The sequence below is a fragment of the Pongo abelii genome, chromosome 11 (assembly GCF_028885655.2).
Source record: "Pongo abelii isolate AG06213 chromosome 11, NHGRI_mPonAbe1-v2.0_pri, whole genome shotgun sequence".
Classification (NCBI taxonomy): Eukaryota; Metazoa; Chordata; class Mammalia; order Primates; family Hominidae; genus Pongo; species Pongo abelii.
Window position 1 is genome coordinate 50,380,787 of NC_071996.2, and position 26,340 is coordinate 50,407,126.

The 26,340-nt window shown below is 37.0% G+C and overlaps 1 protein-coding gene across 22 annotated transcripts in view; it reads right to left on the bottom strand.

The window, feature by feature from the left end:
• The window catches only part of ORC4 (origin recognition complex subunit 4), a 92,880-nt gene that overhangs the window by 52,557 nt on the left and 13,983 nt on the right, over positions 1–26,340 (bottom strand). For 6 of the 22 annotated variants that reach the window (XM_063712507.1, XM_063712511.1, XM_054548712.2 and 3 more), the window contains exons 2-3: positions 7,793–7,840; positions 253–406 (exon numbers count right to left, since the gene is read on the bottom strand). The gene's annotated coding sequence lies outside the window, so the exon portion shown is untranslated. 22 annotated transcript variants of the gene reach the window in all.

The window sequence follows — 26,340 nt, forward strand, 5'->3', positions numbered from 1 at the left end:
CTGTATACCATAAATGGATAAAATTTTTATTCATCAATTAGAAAAAAATACATATAAAATATACATCAAAAAGCAACTAAGTGGCAGAGCCAGGATTTGAACCCAAATAAGTTATACTCTTATGCAACTGTTACTTATTTAGCAAACTTTTTAAAAAAAGAAGTACAAACACATTTCAATAACCTGAAGATCAGCCAATATATTTTACATTCACATTTATTAATTTCATATAGTGACAATTAAAAAGCAAACCATGGTAATGCTGTTTTCTTCTCTAGAAACGTTAACAGGTCCTTAGCTGAGCCAGGCCTTGACAGACAGACAGCAAGCAAATCTGTGTCCTCCTTAATGTGTAAGCCAGGTAGCTAAGGCCTCAGCCACCAAAAGTCCTCTGGCTCCAGGCTTCCTAATTGAAAATTAAATAACAGAGTACTCAATTATTGTCTTGACCCTTAAGCATCTTCTTTCTTAGAAGAAAAGTGGTCTTCTCACCTGTCTTAGGATACCTTCTAAAAGTCTTTTATGTCTAAAGTTTTATCTTATTCTATTTAAGTTTTTATTTTTCCTAATCAGTGTTATGAGAGGGAAAAACCTTTTTAGCTAATAAAATATCCTCAACTCTGGTTTACGATGCTCTTGACTATCAGCCAAAATCTAAAATCACAAAGAACTATGTAATAATTGTCTCCTAGATTATAAGGCTAATTAAAATGTAAAAAGGAGAAAGGGCTTTTGCAGTATGTTTTATTTTGCAGAACTACATTAGCTATCTTACAGTATTGTTAGAATTAAAAGATATTTTTTTACCCACTTCATGAATTAAGAAAGAATTACTCCAAAAAGCTAAATAAATGTCCACAGTTCCAAGGTAGGTATCTAATCTGCCCCTTTGCATCATATATAAATCAGGTAAGCTATTAAGATAATTCATTTTTTCTTCATTTGGGGCCAGCATTCATAAAAGAAACAACAAACATGCCACTATGGTATCTACCTTATAACCTACATAAATTTTGACTGTAAATAAAGTTTTAGTCCAAAGGTTATTTTGATATCTTGCCCCTTCATGTAATGGTCAAATATCTACTATATAATAAAGAATATTTCAAAGAGAATTCTAATAGTACAGATGAGACAAGCTTCAGACTGGGAGAAAATACCTGCAAACCGCATATCTGACAAAAGATCTGTATCTAAAGAACCCTCAAAACTCAATAATAAAAAAAAGAAGCAATCCAATTAGGAAATAGGCAAAATACATAAGTAGACATTTCACCGAAGATATGCAAATAAGCATATGCAAAGATGTTTAATATCATTATCTGCTAGGAAAATGCAAATTAAAACCATAGTAAGATACCACCACACACCGATTAAGGCAGCTAAAATAACTCAAAGATGGTGTGGATGTAAAGAAAATGAATCTTTCATTTAACCACTGGTGGGAATGTATAATGGCACGGCTACTCTGAAAAGTTTCTTGACAGCAGTTTCTTAGAAAACTACAAATACACTTACCAAGCCACATAGCAATTGCACTCTTGGGTACTTACCTGACAGAAAAACTTATGTTCACACAAAAACCTGTAACACATATGTTCATAATAAATTTACTTTGTAATAGTCAAAACACTGGAACCGATTCACTCAATGAGCCAATGGGGTTAATGAATTAGTTCCACTGATGCTTTGTCACTGAAGTCAGGAAGTACCCAGACAGTAAGGGACTGCCTTTTAAAGTTCTTCTGATATTGGACAATGCCCCTGGCTACCCAGAATCCCATGAGTTCAACACTGAAGGCTTTTGTCTAAGTAGTCCACTGGTCCCCAAACACAAACTCTCTAATTCAGCCTGTAGATCAGGGGGTCATAAGGACCTTTAAGGTTCATTACACAAAGAACTCTACACCAAAAGGAATGTGAACACTATGGAAAAACCTCCACAGACAGAACATGATGAAAGTCTGGGAGGATTATCCCATTGAAGATGCCCTGTTGTCACAGAAAAAGCCATGAAAGCCAACAAGCCTGAAACAAATTTCTGCTGAAGAAATCTATGTCCAGATGTTGTGCATGACTTCACAGGATTTACTACAAAGCCAATCAAGAAAATCATGAAAGAGATTGTAGACATGGCAAAAAGGGTGGGGAGTGATGGGTTTCAAAATACGGGTCTTAGAGAAATTCAAGAGCTAACAGATACCACACCAGAGGAATTAACAGAAGACAAGGTGGAGACAGATACTTCTGAACCACTGCCAGACAGTGAGAAAGATGCAGAAGAAACAGTGCCAGAAAACAAACTGACATTAGACAATCTGGCAGAACGGTTCTGAATATAGAAGACTGCTCTTGACTTCTTTTACGACATGGACCCGTCTATGATACAGGTACTGGAATCAAAGCAAATGGTTGAGGAAGGGTTGATACTATATAGAAACATTTTAAAAGAAATTAGAAACCAAAAGAGATAGACAGAAATTACCTGTTTAGTTACACCCAGTGTGCCTAACCTGTCTTGTCTCCCCTTCTACCTCCTCCACCTCTTCTACCCCTAGGCAACAAGATCAACCCCTCCTCTTCCTCCTCAGCCTACTCAACATGAAGATGAGTAGGATGCAGACCTTTACAATGAGCCACTTCAACTTAATGAATAGTAAATATATTTTCTATATATAGTAGATATATTTTCTAAATATCTCTTCTTTACCTTACTTTATTATAATAATACGATATATAATACATATATAAAATATATATTAATCGACTGTGTTACCAGCAAGGCTTCCAGTCAAGTAGGCTATTAGCAGTTAAGTTTCTGGGGAGGCAAAAGTTATATGCAGATTTTCAACTGCTTTGGGTAGGGAGGGGGTGTTTCGACCCCTAACCCTGACATTGTTCAAGAGTCAACTGCATATGGAGGAAATTCTCACTACTGCAGTTCCAGAGCACTACTATATTATACATTAGAGAGCTACTGACCATTTTAAATTTACTTCTGTATCGACAAAGGACAAAAATTACAGGAATTGTAAAAATGTGTCATCTAAAGCTGTCTGCTCTCTAAATGGCCTATGTGCATTTCCCCATGACAGTAAGTCCCCTACAATCTATACCTTTACAAAGGAAGGGATGAATTCTGAAATATATTCACTGACCACTACTTACTGTATCTGTATTTGAAATTTTATAGTTACATGCTAACTAAAGCAGGATGACTAAATAATCTCGACTCAATCACATGTATATTCATACTCCCATTTTTCAACTGAAGTGGCTTATTAATTGTAATTCTCCATTCCTATGCTTTCCAAGGGTTGCTTGTTGATAAATTCTAAAAAGTATGAAGTACATCCTTTACTGCTCTTGAGGTTTCATGAGTACTTATAACTCTTCTTTCTCATGATGCCTTCCTCAGATCCAAACCCTCACTCAGAGCCTCTATGTCTACCTCACTGATTCTGCATAATGTATTTTAGACTAACTCTGTTTGCCCAACAATAATGATAACTATTCAGTAAACTCTATGGTTTTTTTTTTTTTTTTGAGATGGAGTCTCGCTCTGTTGCCCAGGCTGGAGTGCAGTGGCACTACCTTGGCTCACTGCAAGCTCTGCCTCCCGGGGTTCACGCCATTCTCCTGCCTCAGCCTCCTGAGTAGCTGGGACTACAGGCGCCTGCCACCACGTCCGGCTAATTTTTTGTATTTTTAGTAGAGACGGGGTTTCACCATGTTAGCCAGGATAGTCTCGATCTCCTGATCTCGTGATCCACCCGCCTCGGCCTCCCAAAGTGCTGGGATTATAGGTGTGAGCCACCGCGCCCAGCCTTAGTAAACTCTCTTAACATCTAAAGACAGAATTAGAAAATAGCTGACACTAATAACTTATTCTTACATATAGCTCAACAGCCATTCAGATGTCAAATGTTTTCCTGTCTTAGAAGTAGAACATAAAAGCCCTCCATTTAGTTTGCACAACTAACTTAAGCTCCTCATCTTAGGTTAGTTCTCATCACTGTTTTTTAGACTAACATAATCCTAAACTCTGTGGGAGAAGCAACCTGGATGAACTCCTGGTGACAGTCCTTCACGCCAAATTTGAAGTTTGGTCAATTTACCAAATACCTCTCTGCTTGCTGACTAGCAATGGTATACAACTTCTATCTATATTATGAGCATATTACAACTAACTTAGAATAGCTTCTTAAAAGAATTCAGAATTATCAAATCTTACAAGGGCACACACATGAGACGTGATTTGGAATACCACACCAACTCCATCTGAAAATAAGCTGCTCAATAAATTATTGTTGAATGAGTACGTTTCAAATATATGTTTCAAAGTATATTAATATATGTTGAATATATTAGGTGATTAATACAAAATATGTTTTCAACACATTATTGCTTCACCTAAATAATACTGTTGTCATAAGTCACTCACAAGTCCTTTCATGCAACAGACTGTACACACTCAACTTGCTACTGTCAGCAATGTAAACAGGATATAAATTTTCTGATGATGCTGAGTTAAGCTGTGATAACAATTCATGATTAATGAAACATGACCAAGCACCACAGATTGGCATATCTGCTCAATTTCCATACATGTGTTTCTGTATGGGTAATAGATATATATATAAATGAGTTCATGGTTTTAGTTTCCAGCATTGCTTAAAGATGTATTTTCACTAAACTGAAAGGCAAATTTTTACTGGAATGACATTACAAATGATCTAGAAAATGAACATATTTTGAAAAAGGATTAAATAAAATGTTTAATCTATATAAACTGTAGTTAATAAGACAACCAAGTAGCTACAAGTCAATGCTAGACCTTCTCAATCAATTTAACCTAACTTTTTAGAGTTTACTTATTACAAGGCTCTGTGACAAGCACTATGGGAAAGATGAGAAATATAAAATTTGGTCTCTATCTTAAAAAAACTTACATTCTTGTTGGAATAATATATATGTGTATATGTGTGTGTACATATGTATCTCCCACAGATAAGGCAGTATCCGCATAAAACAAGGGATATACTCACTGGGTTAGTAAAGAAAGGGACCTCAAAAAACACATAGTACTACCTATAGAAGTGAAAACAAACACAAGATTTTAAATGACCTGCCCAAGATAACATAGCTTACTTAACAGCAGCAGTAGCTGTTAGGTCTATTGACTCCCAATCAGAGGTTGGTTAGTCTCAACTGGCATGAAAAAAAACCCTGCAAACATCAGAAAAGTCATCAAAATCATCACTGGGCTTTTCTTTAGGAGACAAAACATAGCAGAGGAATACATTCTGAAAGAACACAGTTATTATTAACAGATGTTCAATACCGACAATTCACTTCTCTTTGAATGTCTATGTGTACAATTTGTATTTTTTTCTGTAGACATCTTTAAGATCATAAACTTTCTTCCCATCGCTAAAAAGGAATACATGTTTCGTATAGAAACTTTGGAATTTTAATTAGGAATTGTGCAGATAAAATGGTAAAAAATGGAATCAGAGAATCTTTTTCCTCTAATAAAGCAAAACAAAAAATTGTTAAACAGAAATACTTTAGCAGTAACTAAACAAAGAGACAAGTTAATAATAAACAAGCCTAGAAAATTCTACAGTTCTCCATAGTTCCTAACTTTAACCTCACTCTTAAAAGCTATACTGGCATCAATAAAATCTCCTAAACTCTCATCAATGTATCAAATATGAAAAGAAGAAAACTGATAAAAATTGTAATTCAATTATCAAATTTCAAGCCCCAAAAAAAGAATTCATTGGGACTTAGGCTGAAAAACACCTACAAGGGAGAAAAAAAAATGCTAAAATATGGTGTCATAATATCTACAAAGTTCTGAGAGAGAGACCAAGACTCATACCTAGCAAAGATGTCACTCACATATAAAGGTAACAGGTATAGCCTTATCAAATAAGAATGAACTTATTTAGTACACAGAGACAATAAAGCCTTGTGTGGAGTATGTGTGTTGCAGGGGGACATGGGGAACTCAACGACAAAATCCAGCCAACTAAAGCATAATTAAAAACACAATTTTATACACACACACACACACACACACACACACACACACTAGTAACCTTTGAATCCACTAAAATAAAAAACTAAAACCAAAAAAAGGTAAATACTTATAGTAGCAGGTGGAAACATAAGTCGTTACAGAGTGAAAATATTCAACAAAAAAAATGAAAAAAAAGTGGCATGAATGCATAAGGTTGCTAATTTCATTTTTCAGAGTAGAAAGATAATGTCTAAACTTAAAACATGGAGTGTAAAAAAGAACTTAAAACAATTTTTTTTTAGACCCAGGGTCTCACTATATTGCACAAGCTGGATTTGAATTCCTGGGCTCAAGAGATCCTTCTGTCTCAGCCTCCTAAGTAGCTGGGTCGACACCTTGACCAGCTTGAAACTTTTTTTAACCTAAGATTGAGATCTTTAAAAAAAAAATCTCTTGGGTTTAATAAATATCTGAAGTCCAGCAATTCCTTTAATTTTTATTAGGTTAAAAATGTGGCATGTCTACATACACACATACTTTTTCAACCAAAATGGGCTCTATTTCATAATATTTGTCACTTAACAAGAACTTTCCATATATAGATACATATGTATATGTGTATGTATGTATGTATATGTATATGTGTATATATGTATATGTGTGTATATATGTATATGTGTATATATGTATATGTATGTATATGTATATGTATGTATAATATATAATATATAATATTTATTAATTATATTATATATTATATATTATATAATAGAATATATTATATATAATATAAATATATAATATAAATATATATTATATATTATATTATATATAATATAATATATAAATATATATTATATATTATATTATATATAATATAATATATAATATACAATTATAATATATATAATGTATATTATAATATATATTATATACATATATATACACACACACACACAAAGTAACATATTTTAAATTTTTTTTTTACAGCTACCATGAGGTAGCCACCATAAGGTAAAAAACAAAATTTTTTCTACAGCTACCATAAGGTAAAAAAACAAAAATAAGAATTAGTGGATCAAATTGTTTAAGAAAAAGAACCATGTACCTCAGCTGGATAATCAAAAGTACTCTAGTATTATGAGCGTCTTACTAGTAATTACGATGCCAGGAGCTGTAACACTGTGTACCAAAAAAAAAGCATTTGAGGAGAAAACAGGTGTGAACATGTCCTATTTATTTAGTTTCAAAGTTGTCCAAGCATAGGTCAAAGAGGCAACAGATAAACAATTTTTTCTATCTTTCATATAAATGGTCAGTAAGGTGGCTGGTGCAAAATAACCCTCTGGAATAAGAAAGTATTGTAGGCTGGGCGCAGTGGCTCCCACCTGTAATCCCAGCACTTTGGGAGGCCGAGGCGGGCAGATCATGAGGTGAGGAGATCGAAACCATCCTGGCTAACATGATGAAACCCCATCTCTACTAAAAATACAAAAAATTAGCTGGGTGTGGTGGCGGGTGCCTGTAGTCCCAGCTACTTGGGAGGCTGAGGCAGGAGAATGGTGTGAACCCGGGAGGTGGAGCTTGCAGTGAGCCAAGATAGCGTCACTGTACTCCAGCCTGGGCGACAGAGCGAGACTCCATCTCAAAAAAAAAAAAAAAAAAAGAAAGTATTGTAATATGTTTACCTATAAATATCCATCCAAAAAATAAGAGCTAAATTAAACTTAACTAATATTTAATATATAAATTGACAAATTTTACCTGGTCTCTGTATCAGCAGGTCAAGTCATGTTACTCAACCCAGAAGCCCTAAGGAAAGGGAAGAGTTCAAGATCAATAAGAAGAAGGGGTTCCAAGTGGCACCATCACATATTCATTTACTTTCGGCTCATTAATACACAATGTAGGTATATGAATCCAGTTTGGAGACATTACTGAATCCAGCTGACTTGCTGAATTTTTTTTTTTTTTGAGACAGAATCTCGCTCTGTTGCCCGGGTGGGAGTGCCATGTTGCAATCTTGGCTCACTGCAACCTCCGCCTCCTGGGTTCAAGCTATTCTCCTGCCTCAGGAGATAGTAGCTGGGATTACAGGCATGTGCCACCATGCCTGGCTAATTTTTGCATTTTTAGTAGAGATGGGGGTTTCACCATGTTGGCCAGGCTAGTCTCGAACTCCTGACCTCAGGTGATCCACCCACCTTGGCCTCACTTGGGATTACAGGCCTGAATCAACACGCCCAGCCTCACTTGCTGAATTTAAAGATGTTATTATTTTTAAAATGTAAGTGAAATAATCTCAGCTGTTCCAACTGCAGCTCTTTCCTGGAATGAAAAATGGCTGCCTGTCAACAGCATGCTGCTTAGTAAATAAAAAACAAAATGCAAAAAAAAAAAAAAAAAAAAAAAACAAGAAGAAAGATTTACTTCATCTGGAATTTTAAAATAAAAGTAGGAAAGAAACTGCTTTTTAAAAGAAATTTGTGTTATAGGAGATTTTGAAAATGTTTCCAACACTGATTTTATAGCCAAAAATTAGGTATTACCTATAAAAATTCTCATATCTATACACTTAAAACATTTATAAACAGAACTTTTTATTCTATTCACAAATATTTCTGTAAATAATGTAAGTAAGTTTTATATGTGTTGACCTAAAAGGAAAGAAGTTGAGGCAAACTTAATAACATGCACAGAGAGTTCATTTGGGCCAAGCTTGAGGGTTACAACCAAGGAGCATAGATTCAAGTTGCCCTGAATATGCTCATTAGCAGCAGTTACGAGTAGATTTTTAAAGAGAAAAAGAAAAATAAAAAGGCACATTCTGAGTTGTTCACCAAGAATCTACATTAAAATAACAAACTATCCATTGGCTACAGAGTGGCAGGGGGTAGGGAGTTAGGGGTGGAGTATGGGGGCATAACTGAAGTCCCATTCTACTCACATCTCTCTGGGCCTGCATACCTCAGAGCTCAGACTGTTCGAAGCATTTTTTGTTTTCTCATACCCATTTGTTAAAAATATAAAAACATACCACTTTTCGGCTAGGCGCAGTGGCTCACGCCTGTAATCTCAGCACTTTGGGAGACTGAGGTGTGCCCACAGCAGATCACTTGAGGTCAGGAGTTTGAGACAAGCCTGGCCAACATGGTGAAACTCCATCTCTACTAAAAATACAAAAATTAGCCAGGTGTGGTGGCACGTGCCTGTAATCCCAGCTACTCAGGAGACTTGAGGCAGGAGAACTGCTTGAACCCAGGAGGCGGAGATTGCAGTGAGCCAAGATCGCCAACACTGCACTCCCACCGGGGCAACAGGGCGAGACTCACCTCAAAAACAACAACAGGAACAACAACAACAACAAGAAACAAAAACCATGCACCACTTTCCAAGAACAACTAATTTATATCAAGTTTTTCTTAGTTTGGAAGAAGAACTAACACATCAAGAGAAGATGAAATTGGCTAACAACTCCTACAAAAACCTTGGTAAAATTGGTGGATGAGACTGGAAAATACAATTCAAAAATACACAAATGATCATGTATTATTTTCTTTAACAGCTTTACTTTGAGGCAAAACCTTACAGCTCCAGCAGATGGGGGCATTACCTTGTGAAAAGAACTCTTAGTAAATTAAAAAGATGTTTAATACTGTTCTCTTTCCAGATGGTGGCAGAAGAAAACACCAAAAACAATACCACTCCCCACTCCCTTTATTAGAAAAATGTTAAAATACAAATTCTATTACTGTTTACCTAGGACCTAACTTCACACAGCTGACATTTCTCAAAGACAGGTAAGTATGGACAAAAGGTCAGAACTTTGCCTCTCTTCAGTTAGATAAAATGTTCTTGAATTGCTAGCTAAACAGTCAAATAACGTAAAATGAAAGGTATTTTAGAAGAAATTTGAAGGTGGTTTCCATGTTTTGTTACTGTCCTTTGAGATGAAACTGAGGCAAGAAAAATACATTTAAGCTGTTTTTTCAGTCCATCAGAATTAGTTTTCATTCTTTTTTTTTCCCCCAGTTGGATTGTTTGTACAGAGGTAAAGATTAAAATAGAGTTAAAAGAATGGTTGAGGGTGGGGAGAAATAAGGGCCAATACTGATATAAATTCAAAGTTAGAAAATAAGTAAACTCTATTCGTTCTTCCTAAAGAGATCAGCTCAAAAATGCTATCTATATCAAGTTGGGGCACAGCCTCTGGTGAGATGTTTCCTTGAGTTCTCCAGAGCTGAAGAATAATTCCACACAAATCAACTTTTGGACCACAGGTGAATAAACCGTGGTAATTATTGACAGTTTTGTAAAATCTTTTTTTCTCCTCATTTGTTGCCAGTGAATATTAAAAGGACACAATTTACTTAAGCACACATTCAGATTAAATGATTCCAAGGTTTGATAATCTTTAGTTAAGTAATATGATGCCATGATATCTTCTCATTGATATTAAAATGAAGAAAAATATTTTATAATGTCTTGGTACTTAAATTGATTAAATAATTGAAAAGGCTTGCAATTCTCCAGAAAAGCCATGTTCTCTCTAACCTCTGAATTTCAGTAGTCTTCACTAGTACATGGCAGTATGTCTGGAATCATATATACACAGACACACACAACCACACATACATATATATACACATATATGAATATAAACATATATACATATATATCTTTTTTTTTTTTTTGAGCTGGACTTTCTCGCCTGGCTGGAGTGCAGTGGCCCCATCTCAGCTCACTGCAACCTCCGCCTGCAGGGTTCAAGCGATTCTCCTGCCTCAGCCTCCTGAGGAGCTGGAATTACAGGCATGCGCCACCACGCTTGGCTAATTTTTGTATTTTTAGTAGAGACGGGGTTTCACCATATTGGCCAGGCTGGTCTCGAACTCCTGACCTTGTGATCCGCCCACCTCAGCCTCCCAAAGTGCTGGGATTCCAGGCGTTAGCCACCGCACCCCGTATGTATATATCTTTTAATAAGTTTACTTACTTTATAAAGTACCTATTAGAGCCTTGATATTCATGAATAAGCCAATAAAGTTGTTTTCAAGAACATGGGAGGTCAATAGTTATGAAATAAACAACCCCCAGAAGAATAATCACAGAGTTAATACTATGATATCTTCAGTAAGGAAAGACATTTAGAAATTACTACAGTTGGCCGGGCATGGTGGCTCACACCTGTAATCCCAGCACTTTGGGAGGCTGAGGTGGGTGGATCACCTGAGTTCAGGAGTTTGAGACCAGACTAGACAACATGGTGAAACCCCGTCTCTACTAAAAATACAAAATTAGCCAGGTGTCGTGGTGCGCACCTGTAATCCCAGATACTCGGGAAGCTGAGACAGGAGAATCGCTTGAACCCGGGAGGCGGAGGCTGCAGTAAGCGGAGATCGCACCACTGCACTCCACGGGGCAAGACAGAGCAAGACTCTGTCTCATAAAATGAAACAGACATTACTACATTTGTTTTGATTATTAACCATGGAATACACCTTGTAAATGATACAAAGTATCAATTCTGCAGTAGTGTTGATGAATGAATAAAAAAGAAATACTAGTTGGAGGACTTCTTTAAAGTATATGTCTTAAAATAAAATGCATTTACTTCTGAATTATATAGGCTAACAAAAGAACTAACACAAATTTGCAACCTATTTAGAAATCCTTTAGAAGCTTTGGAAATGCATTATATGATCTTACTGGCACTGATATAACTACCTTACATCTTAAATATTATAGTGATCAACAGTAGTCTATGTTCTCTGAGCACATGGAAGTAGGCTACCTTCTCTGACTAAAAACATGCTGAAGAGGAGGAGAATTTAAGCTTGTGAATCCAAGCTAATGTGTTTACTTGGATGGATAAATAGTATAAGGGCAACAGACACTTGAATCAACAAAAACTTTTTTTTGTTTTTGGTTTTAAGAGATGGGGCTTCCCTCTGTCAACTAGGGCAGTGGCACGATAATAGCTCACTGAAGTCTCGAACTCCTGGCCTCAAGCAATCCTCCTGATTCAGCCTCCTAAATAGCTGGGATTACAGGTGTGAGGTACTGCCCCTGACAAAAATATCATTTTTGTGAAGGATGGTTGCATTATATGGGACATAAGATTTAAGACTAGGGCACTAAAATCAGTCGGTGAGAAGGCACATGTAGACAAATTTTCCTTGAAAAGCCCCAAACTTCCCATAAATTACAGAACTGTACTTTCTTGCAATACCAATTACTTCAGGGTATATGTTCATTTGAGAAGAATAATGAATAGAATACTATCCACTATTCAAATAAATTTTTCCTTTGCCATGTTTACAGACTTGAGTTTACTTAAATGTACGATATTGCTAGGGCTCAGGAAATGATACTCCAAAATAAAGTCCTCCAAAGCAGCTCTCTCTGACCATCTCCTAACTTCCTGTCTCTGGCCTCTCATTCTCCTGAGGCTAGCCACCGAAACTACCATCCCTCATCCCCAAGGTAGTTCACAGAAACCAGAACCCCCTTTCCCCAAAGCCAGCCACAGAACCTAAATATATTACTCTAATGTTCCCTGCCCTCATCTTTCTGTGTAAAAACCAACCATAAAGAAATATCTGACCTATCCTGTTTGATTGTAGGTCATACGACCCCCATTCCAGAAAGGGTGCTGTTCCATACCCGGAAGGAAAGAATGCTGCACAGAGAGGCCAAGAAGAATCTATACAGACAGGCAGGCCTTGCTGGGTTTCCCCACTCAGTACACAGCTGTCCAGACTTTGCTAAACCTAGGCATACCAATGGACAGTTTTCACCTGTATCTTTAGGTCTTTATTCTGAAGACTCCCATGTCACGTAAAACCAAGATCAATTAAAATCATATGCCCTTTCTCCTATTAATCTGCCTTTTTTCAGCTGATTTTCAAAGAACCTTCAGAGGCTGAAAGGGAAGTTTGTTCTTGGCCCCTACAATATGCTACAACTCCAGTAAATTAATTAGTAAATATTAAACTATTTTTGGAAGGAAAAAAACTGAAAATAACATTGCTTTAGAGATAAATTATTTAAGAATTGCTAGAAATTACCCTAGAAATTATCCTAGAAAAATCTTTAAATTTTCCCTAAAAACTTTTAGGAATAATACATTGTTTCTAATGAGACCCTTCAGCTTATGCAGAAAGCACAGGAGACCAAATTCTAGAGTCAACGAAACGATATTCTCCAATTCTGTTTTGCTAATGAATATGTTGTCCATCCCCCCATTAGCATGCTTAGGTAATCTTGCAAGGATAAATGGAAATGTCAGTTGACATTTACAATGAAATAGGATTTTTAGACAGCTGTGCTTTTTGGGTGGGAAAAGGAGAGCTAAAAATTGGGGGGGTGGGGGCTTAAAAAAGACAGTATTATATGGCTTAGAACTTTGGTACCCTACCTTCATCCTTTTCTGCAATCCCTTTTACTCCCCAAAGTTAAAAGGCTATCAATGGGACAATAACTGATGATCAACTATGAACAAATAGGCTCAAATACACTGTTTTATTATATTTTTATCATTCTTTATATACCTTTTCTCATCATTCTTTGTCCCAATAGTATGCTATGATTATACATGTAGAAAATCCCAAAATAACAACAAAATCACTGGAACTAATAAACTACTGCAGAAAGGTTGCAGGATACAAGGTTAATATACAAATTGTCAACTTCTTTCCTATGTATCAGTAATGAACAACTGATATTAGAAATTAAAATAATACCATATACATTAGCAACAACAACAAAAAACACTCACCAAAAATGTAGATATAAATCTAACAAAATATGTACAAGATCTCTATGAGGATCACTATAAAATTCTGATTCAAGAAATCAAAGTCTAAATAAATGAGATCATTCAAGAGTAGAAAAAATTCATATTGTTAAATGTCAGTTCTTCGAACCTTGATCTAAAAATTCAATGCAATCCCAATCAAAATTCTAGACAGTTATTTTGTGGATATGACAAACTGATTTTAAAGTACACACAAAAAGAAAGACCCAGGAGAGCCAACACGATACTGAAGGAGAACAAAGTCGGAGGACAAAACCTACCCAACTTCAAGACATTATAAAACTATACTAATCAACACAGTGTGGTAATAGTGAAAGAACAGACAAATCAAGGGAACAAAACAGAGTCCAGAAACAGGCCCACATAAACATAGTCAGCTGGTCTTTTACAAATAAGCAAAGGCAATTCAATGGAGAAAAGAACAATCTTTGCAACAAATGGTAAAGGAAAAACTAGACATACACATGCCAAAACATGAATTGACACAGACCTTACAACTTTCACACGCAAAAAAACTAAAAATGGATCACAGACCTAAATATAAAATGCAAAACTATAAAACTCCAAAAATGGCTGGGCACAGTGGCTCACGCCTGTAATCCCAGCACTTTGGGACACCAAGGCAGGTGGATCACTTGAGGTCAGGAGTTCGAAACCAGCCTGACCAACATGGTGAAACCCCGTCTCTACGAAAAATACAAAAATTAGCTGGGCATGGTGGCAGGCGCCTGTAATCCCAGCTACTTGGTGACAGGTGAAGCCAGCTGGACTTCCTGGGTCGAGTGGGGACTTGGACAACTTTTCTGCCTAGCTAGAGGACTGTAAATGCACTAATCAGCACTCCATAAAAAAACGCACCACTCAGCGCTCTGTGGATTAAAGGATTGTAAATGCACCAATCAGCACTCTATAAAAATGCACCAATCAGCGCTCTGTGTCTAAAGGATTGTAAATGCACCAATCAGCACTCTGTAAAAATGCACCACTCAGCGCTCTGTGTCTAGCTAAAGGATTGTAAATGCACCAATCAGCACTCTATAAAAATGCACCAATCAGCACTCTGTGTCTAGCTAAAGGATTGTAAACGCACCAATCAGCACTGTGTAAAAACGCACCACTCAGCGCTCTGTAAAATGGACCAATCAGCAGGATGTGCGTGGGGCCAAATAAGGGAATAAAAGCTGGCCACCCGAGCCAGCTGTGGCAACCCGCTGGGGGTCCCCTTCCATGCTGTGGAAGCTTTGTTCTTTTGCTCTTCACAATAAATCTTGCCGCTGCTCACTCTTTGGCTCCGCACTACCTTTATGAGCTGTAACACTCATCATGAGGGTCTGCGGCTTCATTCCTGAAGTCAGCAACACACAAACCCACTGGGAGGAACAAACAACTCCAGATGCGCCACCTTTAAGAGCTGTAACAGTCACTGCAAAGGTCTGCTGCTTCACTCCCGAAGTCAGCGAGACCACAAATCCACCGGAAGGAAGAAACTCCGGACACATCTGAACATCCAAACTCCAGAAACACCATCTTTAAGAGCTGTAACATTCACTGCGAGGGTCCGCGGCTTCATTCTTGAAGTCAGCGAGACCAAGAACCCAATGGAAGGAATAAATTCCAGACACATCGGGAAGCTGAGGCAGGAGAATCACTTGAACCCAGGAGGCGGAGGTTGCAGTGAGCCAAGATCGCACCATTGTACTTCAGCCTGGGCAACAGAGCGAGACTCCATCTCAAAAAAAAACAAAAACAAAAAAACAGGCCAGGTGCAGTGGCTCATGCCTGTAATCCCAGTGCTTTGGGAGGCAGAGGCTGATGGACCATGAGGTCAAGAGATCCGAGACCATCCTGGCCAAGGTGGTGAAATCCCGTCTCTACTAAAAATTCAAAAATTAGCTGGGCATGGTGGTGCGTGCCTGTAGTTCCAGCTACTTGGGAGACTGAGGCAGGAGAATCACTTGAACCCAGGAGGCGGAAGTTGTAGTGAGCCAAGATTGTACCACTGCACTCAAGCCTGGCGACACAGTGAGACTCCATCTCAAAAAACAAACAAACAAACAAACAAAACTCCAAAAATGTAAGGCAAAAGAAAATCTAGGTGACCTTGGTTATGGCCATGTGTTTTTAGATACAACACCGAAAGTACAATCCATGAAAGAAAATAAAAAATTGATTTAGACTTCATTAAAATTAAAAACTTCTGCTCTACAAATGGCACTATTAAGAAAATTAAAACACAAAATACACACGGGGATAAAATATGTGAAAAACACTTATTCTGTTACACGAAATGTACAAACAACTCAACAAGGAAATAAACAACCCAGTTTAAAATTGGCATCCAAATAAACATCTCACCAAATAAGATATGCAGGTGGCAAATAAGCATATGAAAAGATGCTCAACATCGTACGTTAATAGGGAATTACATAATCAAACAATGAGATACCATTGCACACCTATTACAATGGCTAAATCCAAAACAATGACAATATCAAATACTAGTGAGAAGGTAGAGCAATAGGAACTCTCATTCATGGCTCACGGAAAAGCAAAATGGCACAGTCACTTTGGAAAACAGTTTGGCAGCTTCTTATAAAACTAAACATATTTGTTTTACATAATCTAGCAATCATGCACCCTGGTTACACCCAAATGAGTTGAAGACAGGTCCACACAAAGACCTATACCTTCCTGTTTATAGCAGTTTTATTTATAATTGCCAAAACTTGGAAGTAAGTAAGAGTGTCCTTCAATATGTGAATGGATAAACAAACTGTGGTACATCCATAAAATGGAATCTTACTCAGCATGTCAAAGAAATAAAGACATGAAGGAAACTCAGATGTATACTGCTAAGTGAAAGAAGGCAATCTGAAGAGACTACCTACTGTATGTTTCCAACTATAAGATATTCTGGAATAGGCAAAACTACAGAAATAGACGTTTTAGTGATCTTTTCACTAAAAGATCAGTGGTTGTCAAGGGTTGTCAAGGAAAGAGAAGTATGGAACATGAGATTTTTAGGGCAATGAAACTATTCTGTATGATACTGTAATGATGGATCATTATATATTTATCAAAATCCATAGAATGTACAAAACAAAGAATGAATTCATTCATATGTTTGTCGTTTTTAAAGAAATAAGACATTTCAAGAACATTTATACACTAAAGTAAGAAAATTTTTTATATCTTATTTTTCTTTGTCAACACCAATCATTACACTATTCAAGAGCATAATTCCTAATGGTTGAGAAGAGACTCTTGCAACATAAAGCAAACAAACATATTGTTATTTTGTAAGTATTTAATGTAATGAAAAGATGTTATCTATGATTATTTCTTCTCAAAGTACATGACAAAGCTCTATGATCCCATGCTGCTATTAAATGTATAAAAATATAGTTTAAAAAGACTAATATTACACATATTAGCATCTTGGAATTATTTCTGGGTGCAAAGGTTATAGGTAATTTTCATTTTTTAATACTTTTATACTGAATGTATATTACTTATGTTTGTAACTTTAAAATTTTTCTTGTACATTTAAATCAAATCCTGTACGTTACAATTTGAACATATAAATTTCTAAGTGTAAATTATGATGCTAAAATTCTATTTTAACTTTTAAACATGTTACAAACATAAAATGTGTTGTAACATAAAATTTTAAAAACATAATGCTCACCAGATATTACAGCAATGTTAGTATAACATGTTGGACATAATTAAAAAAACACCAAAGTCTAATAGGTATTAGCTGAAACCCAGCTTTTTAGGGAAAATAGTTTTGGTATTTACTCATTATAAAGTAAGTTGACTGAGACATATACAAACCATACAAGTGGTCATATTAAGAGTGCATTTAAGACTGACATTTCTGGGTTATCTGTATTAGAAAATGTATATTTTTGTAAACAATACAAAAAAGAAACAAAGGAGAAAGTGAAAATGTGCAAGTGAAAAGCCAACAGATCAGAACTTAATTCTTGAAAAGTCTGACCTCAACTCTTTGGTCATGCTATAATTTGGATTTGGTTTCTTTATCACCGCCAAAGCTAATGTGGAAATTTGAACCCCAGTGTGGCAACGTTGAAAGGTGAGGCCTAGAGGGAGGTGTCTGGGTTCTAGGGGTAGATGCCTCATAAATGGCTTAGTGCTATTCTGGAGTTAGTGTGTCCTGGCTCTCATGAGACTGGATTAGTTCTCTGGCGAACGGCTTAGTTCCTTCCCACAAGAGTGGGTTGTTATAAGGCCACTATGCACTCCTCAGATTTTCCTCTCTTTGAATGTTTCTTTTTCTCCTTTGACCTTGTCCACCATGTTGTGAAGTATGAAAGATCTTGCCAGAAGCCAGGTCTATGCTCTTGAACTTCTCAGTCTGCAGAACTGTGAGCTATAAAACCTCGTATCTTTATAAATTACCCAGTCTTAGGTATTCTTTTATAGCAATACAAAACAGACTAAGGCAGGTCAAAATTTCACACTATTCTCAATTCCCCTATTAATCCAAAAAGTAGTATAGAACTAAGAATTTGTTATGTTTTATGGGAGGTGAGGAGAGACATGGGAAAATATAAGATAAAGGGTAAAAAGACATTAGGAAAAGGTAGCAACCCCAAAGCATGTTTAAGATAAGTGCTTTGAGCAAGATCAGGAATGAAAAGACAGAATAAAACAGAAATGAAAGGATGGGAACAGCTGTCAATTCCAGGTTTCATTTACCTTTTGGTTTATAATCTTCAACTCATGTCTTATTTTTCTACTTATGCATTTAGTAAAATATACAAAGCCATCCAGTCTCGTCAGCCAATACTCTAAATAATATAAACATACAACAAGTTCACTTAATAACTGGTCTTTTAATTTGGGCTAGAATTCAATGAGAAAACCATTTCTAAAAGACTTGCAGTGCTAACACAGCTTAAATTAAACAGAAGCCCCTAACCTACTTCATCAAAGACCATGAGGCTTATTTTCTATACAGGGTAAGACAGAAGAAATCTACCCTGGGGACACAAGACACAGCAGAAGGTGAGGGTATCAGACAAAAAAGTTTTGAGGGGGAGGAGAGGATTAAGAGAGTGTTTATATATTGAATGTTGAGGCTCTCTAGCTCTCTTATTTCACATAGTTCTCATAGCACTGGCAATCAGACTTATACCCTAAAGCAGGGTTTCTCAGGATAACAATTTAAACTTGATTGTTCTTCCTTGTTGGAGCTGCCCTATGCACTGTAGGATGTAACAAGACCCCCAGGTTCTATGCATCAGTTTTCAGTAGCAACCTATCCGCGGCAATCAAATAAATCTCTAGACACTGCTGAATTTCTCTTAGGGGGCCAAATTGTCCCACTTGAGAATCACTAACCTAGAGGCAGAAGACTGGAGAACTCTTCTTATTAGACTCTTATTAGCCCTAGAAAAAAGGTTTCCAAACCTAAAGATAATGACACCAGGGGTTTCCACCCACAAAATGCCCAGCCATATTCACAGAGCTCTAAAATAGCTTTCTAATGCCCCTAACATAAATTTGAACATGTAATCAAAGATTGCTACATAGCTGAGGAAAGCCTCAAGATTAAAAAGACGAAAACATATTAACAGAAAGAATAACCTGGAAAAAGTAGAGAAAGCAGGAAGCAATAAATTTCAAAACAAAACAATAATTTTAATTAAATTCATAGAAAGAAAACAACAGGATATAATAAAAAATTATACAGAGATCAAAAAAGGCCTTGGAAGTTAAAAGTATGATAGCAGAAATCAAAGTCTCAAAAGTTTGAAAAAGGTAAATTTTCCAGAAAGTATGAAGAAAATAAAAAAAACATAAAAAATGACAGAAAAAAAATAGGTCCAGGAGGTAGAATGTTTAATTAGAGTTCCAGAACCAAAAACAAAGGCAAGAAAATTAAAGAAAAAATATGAGGAATTTTCCCAGAGTTGATGGACACAAATTGTCAGACTGAAAGGACCCATAAAATGCATGGCAAAATGAATGACTATAGACTCATAATAAGTAACATGGCTGTGACATTTCAGAACTCTAGATACAACAAAGAGAAACATTTGATAAGCTTCAAAATGAGATTGTATAATCTTCCACAGAGGAGACAAAAGTGATCTGAAGAGTGATGGAAGTAAGAAGGGCTTCTAATTTTACAACAGATGCTATGAATTCCTTCAGAGCTCTTAAGAACAATTTCACCTTTATAATTTGAAAGCCAGCTAAACTAATAGTTGGGGTAAAATAAAGACACTTACATAAATATAATACCACAGAACATTTGCCTTTCAGAAAGCTACTAGAAAATGGAATAAACCAAGAGAAAACACAAGCCAAAGGATTACATAGGATATAGGAAACAGAGGAACTAGCATAGGATAGAAACTGCACCAGCAGCAACTATATCAAGCAATGGGCTAAAACTGCAGCACATAAGAATGCTCTGGGAGAAATTTCTTGATAATGGATAAACTGATAAAAATACTTGATACCTCTGAATATATGGAGAGGCTATTTTGACAACCAGCAGATAGTTTGGGTCTAAATGACTAATAAATATTTAGAACTATACAAACGCTCAATGGTCGTATATGAAAAATTAAACTATCAATGGGAAGATGGGGGAATGGATGGGATGTTTGTGGAAAAAGGCTAAATCTACATCATCTATAGTAAGTCAAGAGATAATGCCTAAAACTGAAAAAACAGGAGGTAGCAATATAAAAGGTTATTTAGAGATACAGAGATATATACCAAAAGAATAAGCCAAAAAAAGTTTTAGAAGTATTTGCCTCTAGATGGGGAAAACTGGGGTAGTGACAGCTACCTTGTCCAACATCACAGCCTTCCTGGGATTAAGCAAATAAGGCGATAAAGGCCCAATCATTTTGTTGCACCATAGTATCAATCTGAAGGAAAATATTCTGAAGAACCTAACCTGTGACAAAGAAGTAAGAACTCTTTTTAATAATAAGCCATGGAGAAGCAGTTAAAAACTTAAGCATGTGTTCTTTTACCTTTGCAACAGTTAAAAGAAAAAGAGAAAGAGAAGAAACAGGCTGCTTAAAAATATTTTCTAATTTCATTAACTTGGCTTCTTATACTGCAGAGCTGAATGTTATTTTAGAAATTTAAAGCCCATCACACTAACAACGGATCTCTCTGCAGGAGCCCTACAAGCCAGAAGGGAGTGGGGGCCAATATTCAACATTCTTAAAGAAAAGAATTTTCAACCCAGAATTTCATATCCAGCCAAACTAAGCTTCATAAGTGAAGGATAAATAAAATCCTTTATAGACAAGCAAACGCTGAGAGATTTTGTCACCACCAGGCCTGCCTTACAAGAGCTCCTGAAGGAAGCACTAAATATGTAAAGGAAAAACTGATAACAGCCACTGCAAAAACATACCAAATTGTAAAGACCATTGACACTATGAAGAAACTACATCAACTAACAGGCAAAATAACCAGCTAGCATCATAATTATAGTATCAAATTCACACATAACAATATTAACCTTAAATGTAAATGGGCTAACTGGCCCAATTAAAAGACACAGACTGGCAAATTGGATAAAGAGTCAAGACCCATTGGTGTGCTATATTCAAGAGACCCACCTCACTTGCAAAGACACACAAAGGCTCAAAATAAAGGGATGGAGGAATATTTACCAAGCAAATGGAAAGCAAAAAAAAAAAAGCAGGGATTGTAATCCTAGTCTCTGATAAAACAGACTTTAAACCAACAAAGATCAAAAAAAGACAAAGAAGGGCATTACATAATAATAAAGGTATCTATGCAAAAAGAAGTGCTAACTATCCTAAATATATATGCACCCAATAGGGGAGCACCCAGATTCATAAAGCAAGTTCTTAGAGACCTACAAAGAGACTTAGACACCCCCAACAACAATAGCAGTGGGAGACTTTAACACCCCACTATCAATATTAGACAGATCAACAAGACAGAAAATTAACAAGGACACTCAGGACTTGAACTCAGCTATGGACCAAGTGGACCTAATAGACATCTACAGAACTCTCCACCCCAAATCAACAGAATATACATTCGTCTCAGCACCACATCGCACTTATTCTAAAATTGACCACATAATTGGAAGTAAACCACTCCTCAACAAAGACAAAAGAATGAAGTCATAACAAACAGTCTCCCAGACCATAGTACAATCAAATTAGAACTCAGGATTAAGAAACTCACTCAAAACCGCACAACTACTTGGAAACTGAACAACCTGCTCCTGAATGACTACTGGGTAAATAACAAAATTAAGGCAGAAATAAATACATTCTTTAAAACCAATGAGAACAAAGACACAACGTACCAGAATCTCTGAGACACAGCTAAAGCAGTGTGTAGAGGGAAATTTATAGCACTAAATGCCCACAGAAGAAAGCAGGAAAGATCTAAAACCAACACCCTTACATTACAATTAAAAAAACTAGAGAAGCAAGAGCAAACAAATTCAAAAGCCAGCAGAAGACAAGAAATAACTAAGATCAGAGCAGAACTGAAGGAGATAGACACACAAAAACCCCCTCAAAAAAATAAATGAATCCAGGAGCTGCTTTTTCAAAAATATTAACAAAATAGGTAGACTGCTAGCCAGATTAATAAAGAGAAAAAAGAGAGAAGAATCAAATAGACACAATAAAAAATGATAAAGCGGATATCACCACTGATCCCACAGAAATACAAACTACCATCAGAGAATACTACAAACACTTCTACACAAATAAACTAGAAAATCTAGAAGAAATGGATGAATTCCTGGACACAGACACCCTCCCAAGACTAAATCAGGAAGAAGTCGAATCCCTGAATAGACCAATAACAAGTTCTGAAATTGAGGCAGTAATTAATAGCCTACCAACCAAAAAAAAAAGCCCAGGACCAGATGGATTCACAGACAAATTCTACCAGAGGTACAAAGAGGAGCTGGTACCATTCCTTCTGAAACTATTCCAAATAAAAGAAAAAGAGGGACTCCTCTCTAACTCATTTTATGAGTCCAGCATCATCCTGATACCAAAATCTGGCAGAGACACAACAAAAAAAGAAAATTCCAGGCCAATATCCCTGATGAACATCGATGCAAAAATCCTCAATAAAATGCTGGCAAACCAAATCCAGCAACACATCAAAAAGCTTATCCACCATGATCAAGTCGGCTTTCCCTGGGAAGCAAGGCTGGTTCAACATATGCAGATCAATAAATGTAATCCATCACATAAAGAGAACCAATGACAAAAACCACATGATTATCTCAATAGATGTAGAAAACGCGTTCGACAAAATTTAACACCCCTTCACGCTAAAAACTCTCAATAAACTGAGAATCGATAGAACGTATCTCAAAATAATAAGAGCTATTTATGACAAACCCACAGCCAATATCACACTGAATGGGCGAAAACAGGAAGCATTCCCTTTGAAAACCAGCACAAGAAAAGGATGCCCTCTCTCACCACTCCTTATTCAACATAGTATTGGAAGTTCTGGCCAGGGCAATCAGGCAAGAGAAAGAAATAAAAGGTATTTGAATAGGAAGAGAGGAAGTCAAATTGTCTGTTTGCAGATGACACAATTGTACATTTAGAAAACCCTATTGTCTCAGCCCAAAATCTCCTTGAGCTGATGAGCAATTTCAGCAAAGTCTCAGGATACAAAATCAATGTGCAAAAATAACAAGCACTCCTATATACCAATAATAGACAGAGAGCCAAGTCATGAGTGAACTCCCATTCACAATTCCTACAATGAGAATAAAATACATAGGAATACAACTTATAAGGGATGTGAAGGACCGCTTCAAGGAGAACTACAAACCACTGTTCAAGGAAATAAGAGAGGACACAAACAAATGGAAAAACATTCCATGCGCATGGATAGGAAGAATCAATATCATGAAAATGGCCTATTAGGTCCACTTGGTCCATAGCTGAGTTCAAGTCCTGAGTGTCCTTGGTAATTTTCTGTCTTGTTGATCTGTCTAATATTGATAGTGGGGTGTTAAAGTCTCCCACTGCTATTGTTGTTGGGGGGTCTAAGTCTCTTTGTAGGTCTCTAAGAACTTGCTTTATGAATCTGGGTGCTCCCCTATTGGGTGCCACAGTGTCCAAAGTAATTTATAGATTCAATGCTAAACCCATCAAGCTACCACTGACTTTCTTCACAGAATTAGAAAAAAACTACTTTAAATTTCATATGGAACCAAAAAAGAGCCCGCATAAGCCAAGACAATGCTAAGCAAAAAGAACAAAGCTGGAGGCATCACGCTACCTGACTTCAAACTATACTATAAGGCTACAGTAACCAAAGCAGCAGAACAAAGCTGGAGGCATCACGCTACCTGACTTCAAACTATACTATAAGGCTACAGTAACCAAAGCAGCATAGTACTGGTACCAAAACAGATATACAGACCAATGGAACAGAACAGAGTCCTCAGAAATAACATCATACATCAACAACAACCATGTGATCTTTGAAAAACCTGATGAAAACAAGAAATTGGGAAAGGATTCCCTCCCTGTTTAATAAATGGTGTTGGGAAAACTGGCTAGCCATATGGAGAAAACTGAAACTGGGCCCCTTCCTTATACCTTAAACAAAAATTAACTCAAGATGGATTAAAGACTTAAACATAAGACCTAAAACCATAAAAACCCTAGAAGAAAACCTAGGCAATATCATTCAGGACACAGGCATGGGCAAAAATTTCATGACTAAAACACCAAAAGCAATGGCAACAAAAGGATACGAACAGACACTTCTCAAAAGAAGACATTTATGCGGCCAACAAACGTGAAAAAAAGCTCATCATTACTGGTCATGAGAGAAAAGGAAATCAAAACCACAATGAGATATCATCTCATGCCAGTTGGAATGGCAATCATTAAAAAGTCAGGAAACAACAGATACTGGAGAGGATGTGGAAAAACAGGAACGCTTTTACACTGTTGGTGGGAACATAAATTAGTTAAACCATTGTGGAAGACAGTGTGGCGATTCCTCAAGGATCTAGAACCAGAAATACCATTTGACCCAGCAATCCCATTACTGGGTATATACCCAAAGGATTATAAATCATTCTACTATAAAGACACATGCATACGTATGTTTATTGCAGCACTGTTCATAATAGCAAAGACTTGGAACCAACCCAAACGCCCTTCAATGACAGACCGGATAAAGAAAATGTGGCACATATACACCATGGAATACTATGAAGCCATAAAAAAGGGTGAGTTCATGTCCTTTGCAGGGACATGGATGAAGCTGGAAACCATTATTCTCAGCAAACTAACACAGGAACAGAAAACTAAACACCGCATGTTCCCATAAGTGGGAGTTGAACAATGAGAACACATGGACACAGGAAGGGCAACATCACACCCTGGGGCCTACTGGGGGGTTGGGGGGCGGTGCTAGCGGAAGGATAGCATTAGGAAAAATACCTAATGTAGATGACAGGTTAATGGCACATGTATACCTATGTAACAAACCTACATGTTCTGCACATGTATCCCAGAACTTAAATTATAATAAAAAAGAAATTTAAAATAGACGTGTTTTTCCTTGCAGAGGAGGCAGAACAAGATTGCTGAAGAGAATCCCCCAGGAATCATCCCGCAGCAGGAACACCAAACTGAAGAATTATCCATGCAAAAACAAAAAACAAAAAACAAAAAACCTTCATAAGAATCAGATGGCACAGTGGTACATGCCCATAATCTCAGCACTTTGGAAGGTCAAGGCAAGTGGATCATTTGATCTCAGTTCAAGACCAGTCTGGGCAACCTGATGAAACCCTGTCTTTACAAAATGTGAAAAAATTAGCCGGGCATGGTGGCATGTGCCTGTAGTGCCAGCTACTCGGGAGGCTGAGATGGGAGGATCACTTCAGCCCAGGAGGTCGATCGAGGCTGCAATGAGTTGAGATCACACCATGTACTCCAGCCTGGGTGACAGAGTGAGACCCTGCCTCAAAACAAACAAATAAACACACTAACAAACAAAAAATCCAAAATCAGGTGAGAAATCATGGCACCCGGTTTTAACATAATATCAAGGAAAGAGGCATTGAAAAGGGTAGGAAAGACAGTCTTGCACTGACTACACCACCCCTCCTCCAACCCCAGGCAGCACAGCACTGAAACAGAATCTGTGTGCTTCAGAGACAGAGCGAAAGTAAGTATGGGACTTTGCATGGGAACTCAGCGCTGCTCTGTAACAGCAGAACACAACACAGGGCATTCTGCTGGTGCCCACAGAAGGAGCATTTAGCTCAGTCCTGGGCCAGAGAGAAATCCTCCACCCCAGGGGGAGTAATCGGTCTTCATCACATTCTGACTAAAGTGGTCTAGGGCCTGGAATAAATTTGAGTGACAGGCCACAAGGACTCCATCCTTCGGCAAGCCTTGGTACTGCACTGGCCTTGGAGGTAATGGACTTAAGATAAAACCCA